Source organism: Heloderma suspectum, chromosome 2 (assembly GCF_057233095.1).
Source record: "Heloderma suspectum isolate Gila_16-S chromosome 2, 16-S_ref, whole genome shotgun sequence".
Taxonomy (NCBI): Eukaryota; Metazoa; Chordata; class Lepidosauria; order Squamata; family Helodermatidae; genus Heloderma; species Heloderma suspectum.
In genome coordinates this window covers 57,888,296-57,901,907 of record NC_139459.1, presented here as the reverse complement: position 1 = coordinate 57,901,907, position 13,612 = coordinate 57,888,296, and the positions used below count along the sequence as shown (strand labels likewise).

The window sequence follows — 13,612 nt, the reverse complement described above, 5'->3', positions numbered from 1 at the left end:
ATAACAGTAAGATGCATATTAGGAAAATTGCTTGCAAAAATGTATGTTGTTCAGTCGTTAAGTCGTGTCCGACTCTTCGTGACCCCATGGACCATAGCACACCAGGCCTTCCTGTCCTCTGCTCTCTCCCGGAGTGTGCTCAAGTTCATATTCTTTGCATCGGTGATGCTATCTAGCCATCTCATCCTCTGCCATCCCCTTCTCCTTTTGCCTTCAATCTTTCCCAGCATCAGGGTCTTTTCCAGGGAGTTCTCTCTTCGCATTAGGTGGCCAAAATATTTGAGCTTCAGCTTCAGTATCTGTCCTTCCAATGAGCAGTCAGGGTTGATTTCCTTTAGGATTGACTGATTTGACCTCCTTGCAGTCCAGGGGACTCATAAGAGTCACCTCCAGCACCACAGTTCGAAAGCATCAATTCTTGGGCGCTCAGCCTTCCTTATAGTCCAGCTCTCACAGCCATACATTACTACTGGGAAAACCATAGCTTTGATTAGACGGACCTTTGTCAGCAAGGTGATGTCTCTGCTTCTTACTGTGCTGTCTAGGTTTGCCATAGCTTTCCTCCCAAGAAGCAAGCATCTTTTAATTTCATGGCTACAGTCACCGTCTGCTGTGATCTTGGAGCCCCAGAAAATAAAATCTGTCACTGCTTCCATTTCTTCCCCTTCTATATGCCAGGAAGTGAGGGGGCCAGATGCCATGATCTTAGTTTTTTAATGTTGAGTTTCAAACCAGCTTTTGCACTCTCCACTTGCACCCTCAACAAGAGGCTGTTTAGATCCTCTTCGCTTTCTGCCATTAGGGTGGTATCGTCTGCATATCTGAGGTTGTTGATAATTCTTCCGGCAATCTTAATTCCGACCTGTGATTCATCCAACCTGGCGTTTCTCATGATCTACTCTGCATATAAGCAGGGCGACAATATGCAGCCTTGTCGTACTCCTTTCCCAATTTTGAACCAATCGGTTATTCCATATCTGGTTCTTACTGTTGCTTCTTGTCCCTCGTACAGGTTTCTCAGGAGACAGGTAAGGTGGCCTGGTACTCCCATCTCTTTAGGAATTTGCCACAGTTTGTTGTGATCCACACAATCAAAGGCTTTAGCATAGTCAATGAAGCAGAAATAGAGCAAAAATGTATATATTAGGCAAAACTGCATGCAAAAATGCATGTATTAGGAGAAATGCACACAAAAAAATGTGTACACAAAAAAATGTGTACAAATTTCATGCAAATTTTAAAAATCTCAAAGTTCAGGATGAACCAAGACTGAAAAAATGAGAGATACCAAATCGGCCAAGTCATCCATCCCTGTTGTGTTCTGAGCTGAGCAGAAGCCGATGAGGCTCAGTGCAAGGTGACAGAGCTCCTAGTGAGGAACTTGCTCCAACAACATCTGGGACGCCTTTTATCATACAGTTGCAGACTCCACTCTTTCCTACAAAATGGAAGCCTTAAAGAGACAGGCCTCTGGCCTAGAACCTAGCACTCCTTCCATCTCTCCAAGAGTTCATGCCTAGTGTGCTGCTGGCATTGGTGCATCTTGGAGGAGCTCTTGTGGCTCCTGGAGGATGGGGTGCTGGCCCAGTGCTGGAGCTAGGCTTGGGGTGTCAGGCTTGGGGTCTCTGGCAGCTCAGGCTCAGGGGTCATGAGTTCTGCAGCGGTGCTTAGGCCTGGAGTTTCCTGTGTTGGCACCACTGGCTCTTCAGCCTCTGAGTCCATGTCCAAATCCCTGCTGGACTCCTGCATGATGACAAGCCCTATCCCACAGGCAGGGCAACTAATACAAACCTATTTATTTATTTATTTATTTATTTACTTACTTACTTACTTATTATATTTATTTATATCCCACCTTTTTCCCAATACTGGGACTCAAGGCGGCCTTACAACGTTAAAACTGCTACAATTAAAACCTATAAATAGAAATATAAATACTACTGTACAAAAGTTAAAAATATAATTAAATCATCAATATTAAAATTTTAAAAATATTAAAACATTAAAAGACAACCAGAACAACAAAAATGGTATCCATACGTTGCACTTTCACAGGTCCAGACTAGTTATCCCCAAAGGCCTGCTGGAACAAAAAAGTTTTTGCATGCCTATGAAAACATATCAAGGAGGGTGCCACTCTCGCCTCCCTGGGAAGGGAGTTCCAGAGCCTTGGGGCAGCCACCGAGAAGGCCCTCTCCCGTGTTCCCACCATGCGTGCCTGTGATGATGGCGGGATGGCAAGAAGGGCTTCCCCTAAAGATCTCAGGGCACGAGTACGCTCATAAGGGAGAATACGATCTTTAAGATAACCTGGACCTGAGCCATATAGGGCTTTATAGGACATAACCAGCACTTTGAATTGTGCCCGGAAACAGACTGGGAGCCAGTGAAGCTGTTTTAGCAGGGGAGTTGTATGCTCCCTGTAACCAGCCCCAGTCAGCAGTCTGGCCGCAGCTCTTTGAACCAGCTGAAGTTTCCAAACACTCTTCTGAGGCAGCCCCACGTAGAGTGTGTTACAATAATCCAAACGGGATGTAACTAAGGCATGTGACACTGTGGCCAAGTCAGACATCTCAAGGAACGGAGGCAGCTGGCGCACTGGCTTTAACTGTGCAAATGCACTCCTGGCCACCGCTGAAACCTGGGCATCCAGGCTCAAGGCTGAATCCAGAAGTACATCCAGAATCCCAAGCTGCGAACCTGTCTTCAGGGGAAGTTTAACCCCATCCAGCACAAGCTGTATCCCTATTCCCTGATCTACCTTTCGACTGACCAGGAGCACCTCTGTCTTGTCTGGATTAAGCTGCAATTTGTTTGCCCTCATCCAGTCCATTACTGCCGACAGACCCCAGTTCAGCACCACAACAGCTTCCTTGGAATTATTAGATGGAAAGGAAAAGTAGAGTTGGGTGTCATCAGCGTACTGGTGACACCGAACCCCAAAACTCCAGACAACCTCCCCCAGTGGTTTCATGTATATGTTAAATAGCATGGGAGACAAATCAGAACCCTGAGGGACCCCACAAGCCAATGGCCAAGTCCCCCAGCACCACCTTCTGGGTCCATCCCTCCAAGAAGGAATGGAGCCATTGTAAAACAGTGCCTCCAAGTCCCATCCCAGCGAGGCGGCCCAGAAGGATACCATGGTCGATGGTATCGAAAGCCACTGAGAGGTCCAGCAGAACCAACAGGGACACACTCCCCTTGTCTAGTTCCCGGCGTAGGTCATCTACTAAGGTGACCAAACCTATACTCTTTAGAAAGCTTTGATCATCATTACCCCACAGATTAACAGCTATGATCAACTATATCTTCAGTGGACTTAAGCGAGACTTAGTAGTTGCAAAAGCAGTCTGTTTAAAAGCAAGGAAAAAATTTCTGAAGCCAAGACATTAGACTGTTAAATCTAAGCATTATATATACAGAGCCACCCCATTTTGATTATTTTTAAACTTTCCAAACACTCTTGTATAGCTTTGCATGCACATCTGTGCATGTATCTGCTCACACATACATGTCCATCAGCAACTCTGATTTCTCCTTTGGAGAGCAGTTTTAAAAACCATTTCTGACATCCTTTGGGAGAATATGCTTTTTTTTTTTTTTAGTATATGTATAATGGGCAATCTACTTTCTTTATATTCTTTATATGCTGTTGATCCCAAATATGGAAACAACACACTTTGAGGTATTTGGTGAAATCTTGCGGATTAACTGTTTATTTCTCACATGCTTATTTACTATATTTGTTTATTGTGGTAGTGGTTTTTTTTAAAAATTATTTTATAGCTTTCCATGAAGACTGGTAATATAGGGATCTGGATTGTCACAAAAAAATCTTGGGAGGAGGTAAAACTGACAGCATCAGAGGTGGGAAGCTACTCTCACAGAATGGGCTGGGGAGACAGGAAAAGAACATGTTCAACTTATTGGTCCCTGTCATCATATTGGCTAGTATCCAATGTTAGGACTACATAGAGTAGACCCATTGAAATGAATGTGACTTAAGTTAGTCACAACTAAATTAAGTCCCATTCATTTCAGTGGGTCTACTCTACAAAGGACTCACACTGGATACTACCCATTCAAATTATTTACTACCTAACCCTTAAGAAAAAAAAACTTGTAACGAACGTGAACCGTCCACATGCAAATCAAGTGCTTTGCCACTGACCTACATTTCCTACCTAGCAAAGAAGATTCCATCAGGGCTGATGGTCATATTGGTACCAGTAATCTGAAACAGAATTTGAATCCAGTCAGAATCTGAAACCTCCTGAAGCTGTGTTAGTAATTCAGATTCAGAGGGTCACAGACAGTGCATCTGCAAAAATTGATATCTTTCTCCCCACGTTCTCCATTAAAAAATATCAGAGGGGAGAGGGGGAAGAGGGATGTAGTTTTCTGACTGACAACTCTAGTTTCTAATCAAAGTGAATGGTTTTACCAGGATTCTCCAATCCCAGCACTTTGGGGCAGGGATGCTGAAATAATATATTGCATGACAGTCCCATTGTTCAGTACTCTTTGCTTGTTCTCTCTCCTAGGAGCAGGAATGTCAAACAAAGTTTGGTGGAGTCTGTGGGACCTAGGAAAGCATAGCATTGTTGCTTGCTTGGAAAATACTGGATGTTCAAGTCCTTCTACCTCTGCCAGTGTATGCTCTATATCCATTATCCACCCCTGTCCTATTCACTTGCTGGGACTTCAGTGCCAGTTGAGCAGTAAATAAAAAAGCCTTAGGGCGCAATCCTATGGAAATAGGTGGCCAACCCCACTTTAAAGGCATAAAACCTGCTGCACATATTTGTCTGCAATTTGGCAGGTTCTATCCTCTCTCAAGGTACTTTTATGCCTGGAACTTTCATCCAGTTCTGTCAAACTGCAAAGAAGATATGTCATTTGTTGATTTCCAATGATAGTCAATGGGAATTTCGGATTCAGCCCCTGAGCGAAATTGGGTGGCCTCTGGATCTGTCCAAAGTGAATCAGACTGTTTTCTAAATCACTGAGTCAGGGATTGAACTGAATCTTGTGATCAGTGCATGCCCCGACAATAAACTATTTTCATTTTCTTTCTTTAGCCAAATGACCATTCATTTTTTTTTGCAGTGCATCAGGGATCTAAGAAAAGCTGTGCAGACAGGCCCTATCAATACCTAATCAATGGCCTGTTGGCTGTACACCTTTTAACTTTTGCTGCGCAAGCTGAGGTTAGAGAATTATGTGGTCACATTTTTCCAGTTCAGTTCCAGTTGGCATGATGCTCCAATACTTCCTTATATTAAAAAGTTTCTCTGCGGTCCCAGTAACTTTTTTTTTCTTCCTTAGTATTACTGCTTTATCTAGACAACAAGTAAATTGGTCAAAGAATCAAAAGGGGACTTCTGTGGCATTTGGTTACCTCATTAACCAGTGCAGGGCTGTTTCACAATAGTCCATTCTGTCAGAAAGCAGGTCTCCTACTTGTCAATAAATTGCATGAAATTACATGACAGCATGTTTCACTTTCGTACCATGTCAAATTATATAGAATAGCAACACTTGAAAACAATATGATGCTACCTAACAAGTGCTGTGATGGAACACTTGAAGGGGGAAAAATGCATTTATATCCCTCCTTGAGATCTACCACTTACCTGGATATGGAATTTCTTTCAGAATTCCCATTATTACAATACTGTGGGCAACACACTTTCCCTCCACTGGAAATGGGGTAATTTTCATCTCTCCTCTACCACTGTGGAGAATAGGATGCTGGATTAGACAGGCCTTTAGTCTGATCCAGCATGGCCCTTCTTATCCCTATTACACATGGATCCCACTGTGCAATAGCAGAAGAAATGGGTGGGCTAGGACTGCATGGTGTCCAAAAGTATATTAGCTGGTAATGCAGCTGGTTCATCCCTGTGTTGGTTTGTTGTGTGTTAGTACTGTATTTCACAATACCATGCTGACTTCTTCACAGGTTTTTATCCAGCTTTTAAATAAAATAAAATTTACTTGTCCTGGCAAATTACTCTTCCAATGACTAAAATGAATATACATCTATTCAATTTATTGGTGTGTTATTGTGTTGTTTCATAATGGGGGTGCTGGGGAGAGAGACAGAAACATCCCAGAGAGTACATAAAATAATAGTCTGGTAATGATAAGAGGAGGAAGTATGCACTGCAAATTGGATGCAATGTGCATATCACTGAAAGCATAGCAAATGGGACAAAGAAGGAACAATTGAGAAGCAAAACGTTATAGAGGTTGCCATGGAAGTCAAACACAGAATCAGAATAGAGGTCCTAGTGTGGCAGTTGAAACACAGAATCACTCCTCAATTTATTTAGATATATCTGTATATATAAATATATGTAGCTCATCATAGTGAGGTGTGTTTAGGTAGGCGGCATCTGGCTCTGGAAGTCTCTCCTACTCAGACACTGAATCGTCAGTCTACTCTCAACACAAGTACAGCAAAGGAGCAGCTTCTCCTCATGGCACCAGTCTCAGCAGCTGCATCTCCTAAATCATCCCTCCAGGTCTCCACTTCTGTGTGGGTGGTAGTAAAGAACAGAATGACAGAGGAGGCAGCTAGTGCCAAAGAATTTAGGAGCAGCATGCTGGGTTATGCACATAACAGGAAATGGCTAGCGCTGTCTATGTGAGGCAGTTGTCATTCAGATCCACACTCAGCCATGAAGCTCACTGAAGGATCTTGGGCCAGTCACTATCTCTCAGCCTAACCTACCTCACAGAACTGTTGTGAAGATAAATGGGTGTGCATGCATGTGTGGACCTATGTACTTTACCATAAACTCTTTGGAGGAAGGGCACGATAATAATAAAATAATTATGCAGTGTCTGTGTATATTTGTGCATGCATTAGCTTGCACATCTCTGCAGGTATCTGAGTGTCTGACTTTGGTGAAAGGATGATGGCCTTTATTGATGGAAGCCATTCTTTCATGTCTCTCTCCTTGCCATTCTTGGTCCCCTCTGAAAATCAGAGAACAAATACTCAGAATCAGTTTGGACTATATGCCAGTGACTCATTTTCATTAAAACAAACAAACAAACCTGCTCGCTAGCAGTGTAAACCCTTATGGAGGTTAGTCACTCCCATAAGACCCTCTTTTCTTTTTTGTGAAATACAAAACTGCAACTTGAAAGTTCTCCAATTCACAGAAGAGTTGTGATCTCACATAGTTTTGCGGCTCCACTGTTACACTGCTCACACAAGTTGTGTGTGTATGCCTGACAGAGAAAGAGGGGGAGAGATTTGACAGCTGGCAAGCATATCACTGGAACAGACTCATTCTATAGTACAGCCTTCCCCAACTTGATGCCTTCCACATGTTTTGGACTATAACTCCCATAATTCCAAGTCCACATGGCTGCACTGGCTGAGAATGATGGGAGTGGTAGTCCAAAACATCTGGAGGGTGCCAGGTTGGGGAGGGCTGCTCTAGTGTATTGGCACTCCTGGCTTGCCATACTAGGAAGTGTCTGACTCCGCTCTCTGGTACTGTGCTTTCAGTTTCCTGTTCAACCTTGCCTGCAGCAGTCTGTAGCATGGCCTCTCAGTAAGCATTCATTATTGTGCTTGCTCCAGGTTTTTGAGAGCTGTTGGGCAAGATACCCTCAATTGGCACTTTCCCTCAGTGAGCCTACCTTCTCACCACCATTATCACCAGCATTCTCACCACCATTGTCACCTCCTATTGCTCCTCACCCTCTTTCTCATCATTACTACCACTTGTTTGGCTGACAGGAAGAAAGACAGTGTGTAAGTTGGCAGTGGTATCTGTTGCTGATCTTCTTACTGCTATCATTGTCTGACAGAATAGAGACTGGTGAACAAATAGGTTGCAATGGCAAAGAGGATGATCAACTCCAGGGGGCTCTTGTCTGTGGGCCCCTGCTGAAGTGTGGGCCCTTGGCAGGTGCCCGACCATACCTACCCTTGATGCCAGTTTTCCATCCTCTGTGTGGCCTTTTCTTCATGATCTACTTACATCCACTGTGAGTAGGTAGTGCAACGTTGGAATCCTATATTCTTCTAGCACTCATGAGAGCTGGCGCAAGCTATTTTATGTATATTACGTACATTCCATGTACAGAAGGCAACTGGATTGGCAGTTGAGTCTTATGGCAACACTGGCAATGAGACAGCACCTGAGGGCAGCAGGCTAGCTTAGGGCTTGCAAGTAGGCCATGTAGCACACACAGCTCTGTCTCCCAACACCTCACCACCACTCCTTACCCATAGCATCAGCTGTCTGAGGTGGCCGCCTCACTCTGCCTAATGGTAGGGCTGGCTCTGTCACTCACTGCTGACAAATATTCACGTATTTTCTACGGATCAAGTTCATTTAGTAGATGCTTAGTCACTTGATAAGTGTCATGACTGTGTTTTTTCCCCCCTGATAGGATGAAAGTGAGCATCAGAAAGTTAGGAAAGAATATGAGTTAATGTTTGATTAACATAAAGTACATTTTTCAGCACAAACTTACTGAGGTGTAGCGCTTTTCTCCCACCAGAAATGCAATTCAGTGTGAGCTGTTTCCTAAAGGAAAAGTACATGTGAGAATTTAGATTATTTTGTCTAGCACAGCTGCTGCTTGTACTGCAAAACGAGAGCTGCAACTGATGACAAGGTAGTATGGAACTTGACACCTCCCCTGGCATTCACCCAAGAACACAGAATGTTTTAGCTGGCCTGTGGCATGTGATACATTTCTTAATTGTTGATAACATATAATTAGGACAATGTAAGCTAAGTTTAATGAAGGCAGTAAGTTAAACCAGTGGGCTTTACTATACTTGGACAGACTTTGTTAGTCTTGGAGTGTGACTGCAGAATAATATTTTATAAACAGGACAAAATAGCATCTTCTCTTCACAAACTATCAACCTAGAATTATGGCAGACACCCTAAGCCACAGTAAATGTTGTATGCTGAATAAATGTCAGCTGGTCTGAAGGGGACATGATGCCTAAAATAAACTTTTCTCCTTAAAGATATTAAAGTCAAAGCTTGCATGGAAATTTCTGGCATGCAAAGGAATGATTATCTCACACTTCATCTAAATATTATCTACGGGATTGCTTACAGTGCAATCCTATGCATGCCTTCCCAGAAGTAAACCCTGTTGAGTTCAATAGGACTTCCTCCTATGCAAATTTACCTGAGAGAAACTTGCACTGAAATTAATAGGCTTATTTACAAGTAGACATGACTGCATATTTCTTTGGTCTTAAGGGTAACATAGTATTGTCCTTATTATGGGGCATAGTCCAGTAACAATCAAGCACTTTTAAATCCTAAAAAGTCCAATTGACATGAACGAAGCATGTGCTCAAATGCACTGAAATCTATGTCACATAGAATGATTTAAAGCAGTCTTCAGTGGTGATCATACTATTAAACCACTCTATTTTCATGGCCTTTGAACAGGTGACAAAAGATAAAACCTATCAAAGAAATGGAGGGCAGGTATGACAGAAGGTGGTGGCAAAATTATTGGGTTGTATCAAGACTTCCCCTTGTGCAAATGGAAGGGCTCTTTCCACCACAGTACAGGCAATCTCCTAGGACACCTCCTCCCACAATGCCTAGCTCTGCGGAAGGATCCCCTCAGAGTTAGGCATTTGGGTCTGGCTGGCTCTCTGAAGGGCTGCACTGGCTGCTTTCTCTGGCAGACATGGCTCTGTGTGAGCCAGAGGGCAGGAGGCTGAAAACAGCTGCCCATCCTGTTTTGCTCAGAAAGAAACAGAGGGCAGGCCACTGCTCTGGAGAGCCCTGCCAGCTATTCTCTCACTATGGCATTTGCCACAGTGGGTGAGTGAGACCAGCAGGGCTCTCCGGAGTACCCACTAGGAGACTCCTGCTGGTCCTCCTCTCCTGCTGTGGAGTATACCACGGAAGGCCTTCCTGGCATGGGCAGAGGGGGGAAGCAATGCAATTTGCCATTCCCTCCACTCCATTGCCTGAAGCAGGGGTTTCACCCCACTTCATGGGAGGGCCAGCCCTGGTCTTTAAGGTGCCACAAGATTCTTTCTCGTTTTTGCTGCAACAGCTGTCCCTTTGGAAATTACTCCCAGGGACAGGAGCTTTTCAGTGTCTGACACTGAGGGATTATTTGTAAATTATGACATGAAGTCCACTTCGAATTGTTCCTCATGGAACATTCATGCACAGTAATAATACACCATGCAAGAGGTGCACCATGCATGAGGGTTTTGCCATGCCAGACCTAGTATTATTTCTGAGAGTTCAGAGTGGCATGGAAAAACTTTCCCAAGCTGTATACTGAGCCACTGCATTGCCCATCACCACAGGGTGAGAGCTATTATGTAGTGAAAGTAGTGCCTACATAGTGAATATGTAACGGAAAAGCTGGTCCGGAACATTTTTCATTGAGTTATCCAGTTGAGCTACTGTGCCTCATTCATGTGGGCAATAAGCAACAGGGCGACTGTACCCTGCCTACAAGTGATCCCAAAGGTTCTGCTGATACTTTTGTTGCTGTGATCTTTTCACATTCTATCACTCTCAGTTGTTGCGAGGAGCAAATAAGTCATTTATATACCTGGACATTTGTTTACCTTGATGGATTCCTGTACCAGTTATTCAAATAATCTTTTCCAAAATGGAATAATGAGTGAGCGGGCATTCCAATACAGGAAGCAAATGGCTATTATTTCAGTGTATGGAAATAAATCTTCACAGGGAATGAAGATGGTTCTTTTTATTCACTGCATGCTTTCAAAGGCTTTTTGCTCTTTAAATTCGTTCTAATGTTATCAAAATTGATTTTTAGTCTCTGCAGTCCCAGAGGGAATGCCTTTGGTGAAGCTCTCAGCAGATACCTGTAATGAAGAATCAGTCTGCAGGCCAGTTGCTATGCTTCCTCTTAAATCCAGAGCTTTTCTAGGAAAACCCCCCCACCAATGGCTAAATATAGAAGTATGGCATTTTCTAGATGTCCCTCATATATATGTGAAATATTTCTTTTGGTACAAGTGTCTAGAATGCCAGGGAAGGGTGTTCAAGTATTTGTTTTATAGATTTTAAAATAAGCCTGGAAACTTGCCGAAAGTTTGCTTACCAAACACATAAGGAATAATAATGCAAGAAATAAGATCATTGTATTTGTCACTTATTATAGTGAGGAACCTTAGCTAGGGCACATGGTTTTTTGCATGTAAGCTCCGGTGATGTGAAAGACCTCTAACCTGAGACTAGGGATGTGCGGACTGTGTAAAGTCCATTCCATCTGTGTTTCATGAGTTGTCAGGTGCCTTTCGTTCCATTGTCCACCCATCACCAGAATCGGATTCTTTTTAGTTTCCAAATTTGCACAAAATTGCCGTGTAAAAATGCACAAATTCCCACAAAATGTGCAAATCCGCCCCCCCCCCCCATGTGCATTTTCGCTCTTTGGCCTATGAGGGAAATGCACATTGTCAGCTCTTTTTTTTAATGCATATTTTTCTATGACAAAATTTGTGCAAAATTCCCAAAGGTTAGAAAAATGGTCCATAAGTCCATGGAATCCACCCAACAGGGGGAAAGCCAGTTCGCTGCGGAATTGGTGGGTTGGATTCATGAAAATCCAAACTCAGTTGGTTGCATTGTGGATTTCTCTGACATCCCTACCTGAGACCTGGGAGCACTACTGCTAATCAGAGTAGGGAATACTAGATGGGCTAGTAATTTCACTGGATGTAAGGCAGTTTTTTATGTTCCTCAGATGGTACTAGAACACCCTCTGTAAAGTAAAGTCTACTTGAGTGTTTACTTTTTACCTTATATTTAAAGATAGTATTTTAACCAGGCTATTGCTTGCTGGCTCACTTGGGCAAAACGCCCAGGTCTATTTTGAGGTGTTAAATGTCCTAAATTGTGTATTACATCACACCGGGCAAGGAACGCAAAGAAAGACACATTCAGCTTCCTATTAGTTTTGAGAGACATCCAACATTTCAGGGTTTTTTTTCTTTTTTTGTTAGAAAGTCAAACCTTGAACTATACATATTTTCCAATATTCTTACAGTCCAAAATATGTAGCACTTATTTATGTATACATTATTCTATTTCATGTATACAGACCACAGATTTAAAATAAGAAAGGGAAAAGGGAAATTAAGGTATGGCACAGAAAATGATAACGGCTCCCATTTGGACAAATTTATTATCTATTGTATTAAATCAGTGTATATTAATGGCATATAATTATTTTTATTTTATCTGCCTTCACAGTATTATTAGAAGTTGAGGACCAGTGCATAATTCACCTGGAAAGCTATTTGCTTGATTTGATTATGCAACGTATTCACATGCCCAGTTTCACTTGTTTCAGTTGTACCTTGTGAGGGTAAGGGTTGAATTACTGGTCTATTTTTATGAGGCAAATTTGGGATGACACTTTTTTTTAATATTGTTCTTTTCACCTGCACTTGCCTGCTTGCCATTTGAAACACAGCTCAGAGTTCTGACAGTCAAATTCCATCGTACAGGTGTTTCCTGAAGACTCAACGCATACTGGACCACATGCAGCCACAGAAATTGTCTGCCTGTAGTGGGAGGAAGTGGAAAGAAGAAGAAAAAACTGTAATGACTGGTGATGACTAAACAGAAACCATTGAGAAAAGAAGAAGAAAAAACCTTTGGCATAAATACTGTTCATTACACTATGTCTGACTGTGCTTTTACCTTAACTGAAAAAAGGATGGGCTTACATACTTTGCATACCTATGAACCAATACAATATTCAAAACTTGGTAAGACCTTCTGAATGCCTGAGGAAACAGCAGGTACATCTGCCTATTAGTATTAGCAACACATCTGTCTTCTTGGAGGTCAGAGTAGGGTGCTGCTGTCATGACCAAATTCTGCTTGGAAACTTGGGGTACACAGAGAGGTTTTCTAGCTTATCATAGGTATTAAGTTCTGATCCAGAAATCTCTATGTGCAGCAGCAAGCTACCACACACAAAGGATCTTCTGGCCAAACACTGGTCAAGCCTGACAGTTCTGGCAGTGGAAAGCACCTGTTTTGGGAAGCAGAGGCATGGATTCATCCCTCCTTGTTGTTGTTCACTTGTTCAGTCGTGTCCGACTCTTCGTGACCCTATGGACCATAGCACGCCAGGCCTTCCTGTCCTGTGCTGTCTCCCATAGCGTGCTCAAGTCCATATTCATTGCATCAATGATGCTATCTAGCCATCTCATTCTCTGCCGTCCCCTTCTCCTTTTGCCTTCAGTCTTTCCCAGCATCAGGGTCTTTTCAGAGAGTTTTCTCTTCGCATTAGGTGGCCAAAATATTTGAGCTTCAGCTTCAGTATCTGTCCTTCCAATGAGCACTCAGGGTTGATTTCCTTTTAGGATCGACTGATTTGACCTCCTTGCAGTCCAGGGGACTGTTCAAGAGTCTTCTCCAGCACCACAGTTCGAAGGCATCAATTCTTCGGCGCTCAGCCTTCCTTATAGTCCAGCTCTCACAGCCATACGTTACTACTGGGAAAACCATAGCTTTGATTATATGGACCTTTGTCGGCAAGGTGATGTCTCAGCTTCTTACTATGCTGTCTAGGTTTGCCATAGCTTTCCTCC

At 43.0% G+C, this 13,612-nt stretch overlaps 1 long non-coding RNA gene across 3 annotated transcripts in view; it reads right to left on the bottom strand.

The window, feature by feature from the left end:
• Positions 1–329: 329 nt before the first annotated feature.
• LOC146352272 (uncharacterized) overlaps positions 330–13,612 on the bottom strand; it is a 93,252-nt gene continuing 79,969 nt past the window's right edge. For all 3 annotated transcript variants that reach the window (XR_014787650.1, XR_014787651.1, XR_014787652.1), the window contains 3 exons: positions 12,462–12,574; positions 8,509–8,561; positions 330–6,990 (listed from right to left, as the gene is read on the bottom strand). This is a non-coding gene — a long non-coding RNA (uncharacterized LOC146352272). The remainder of the gene's footprint in view (positions 6,991–8,508; positions 8,562–12,461; positions 12,575–13,612) is intronic.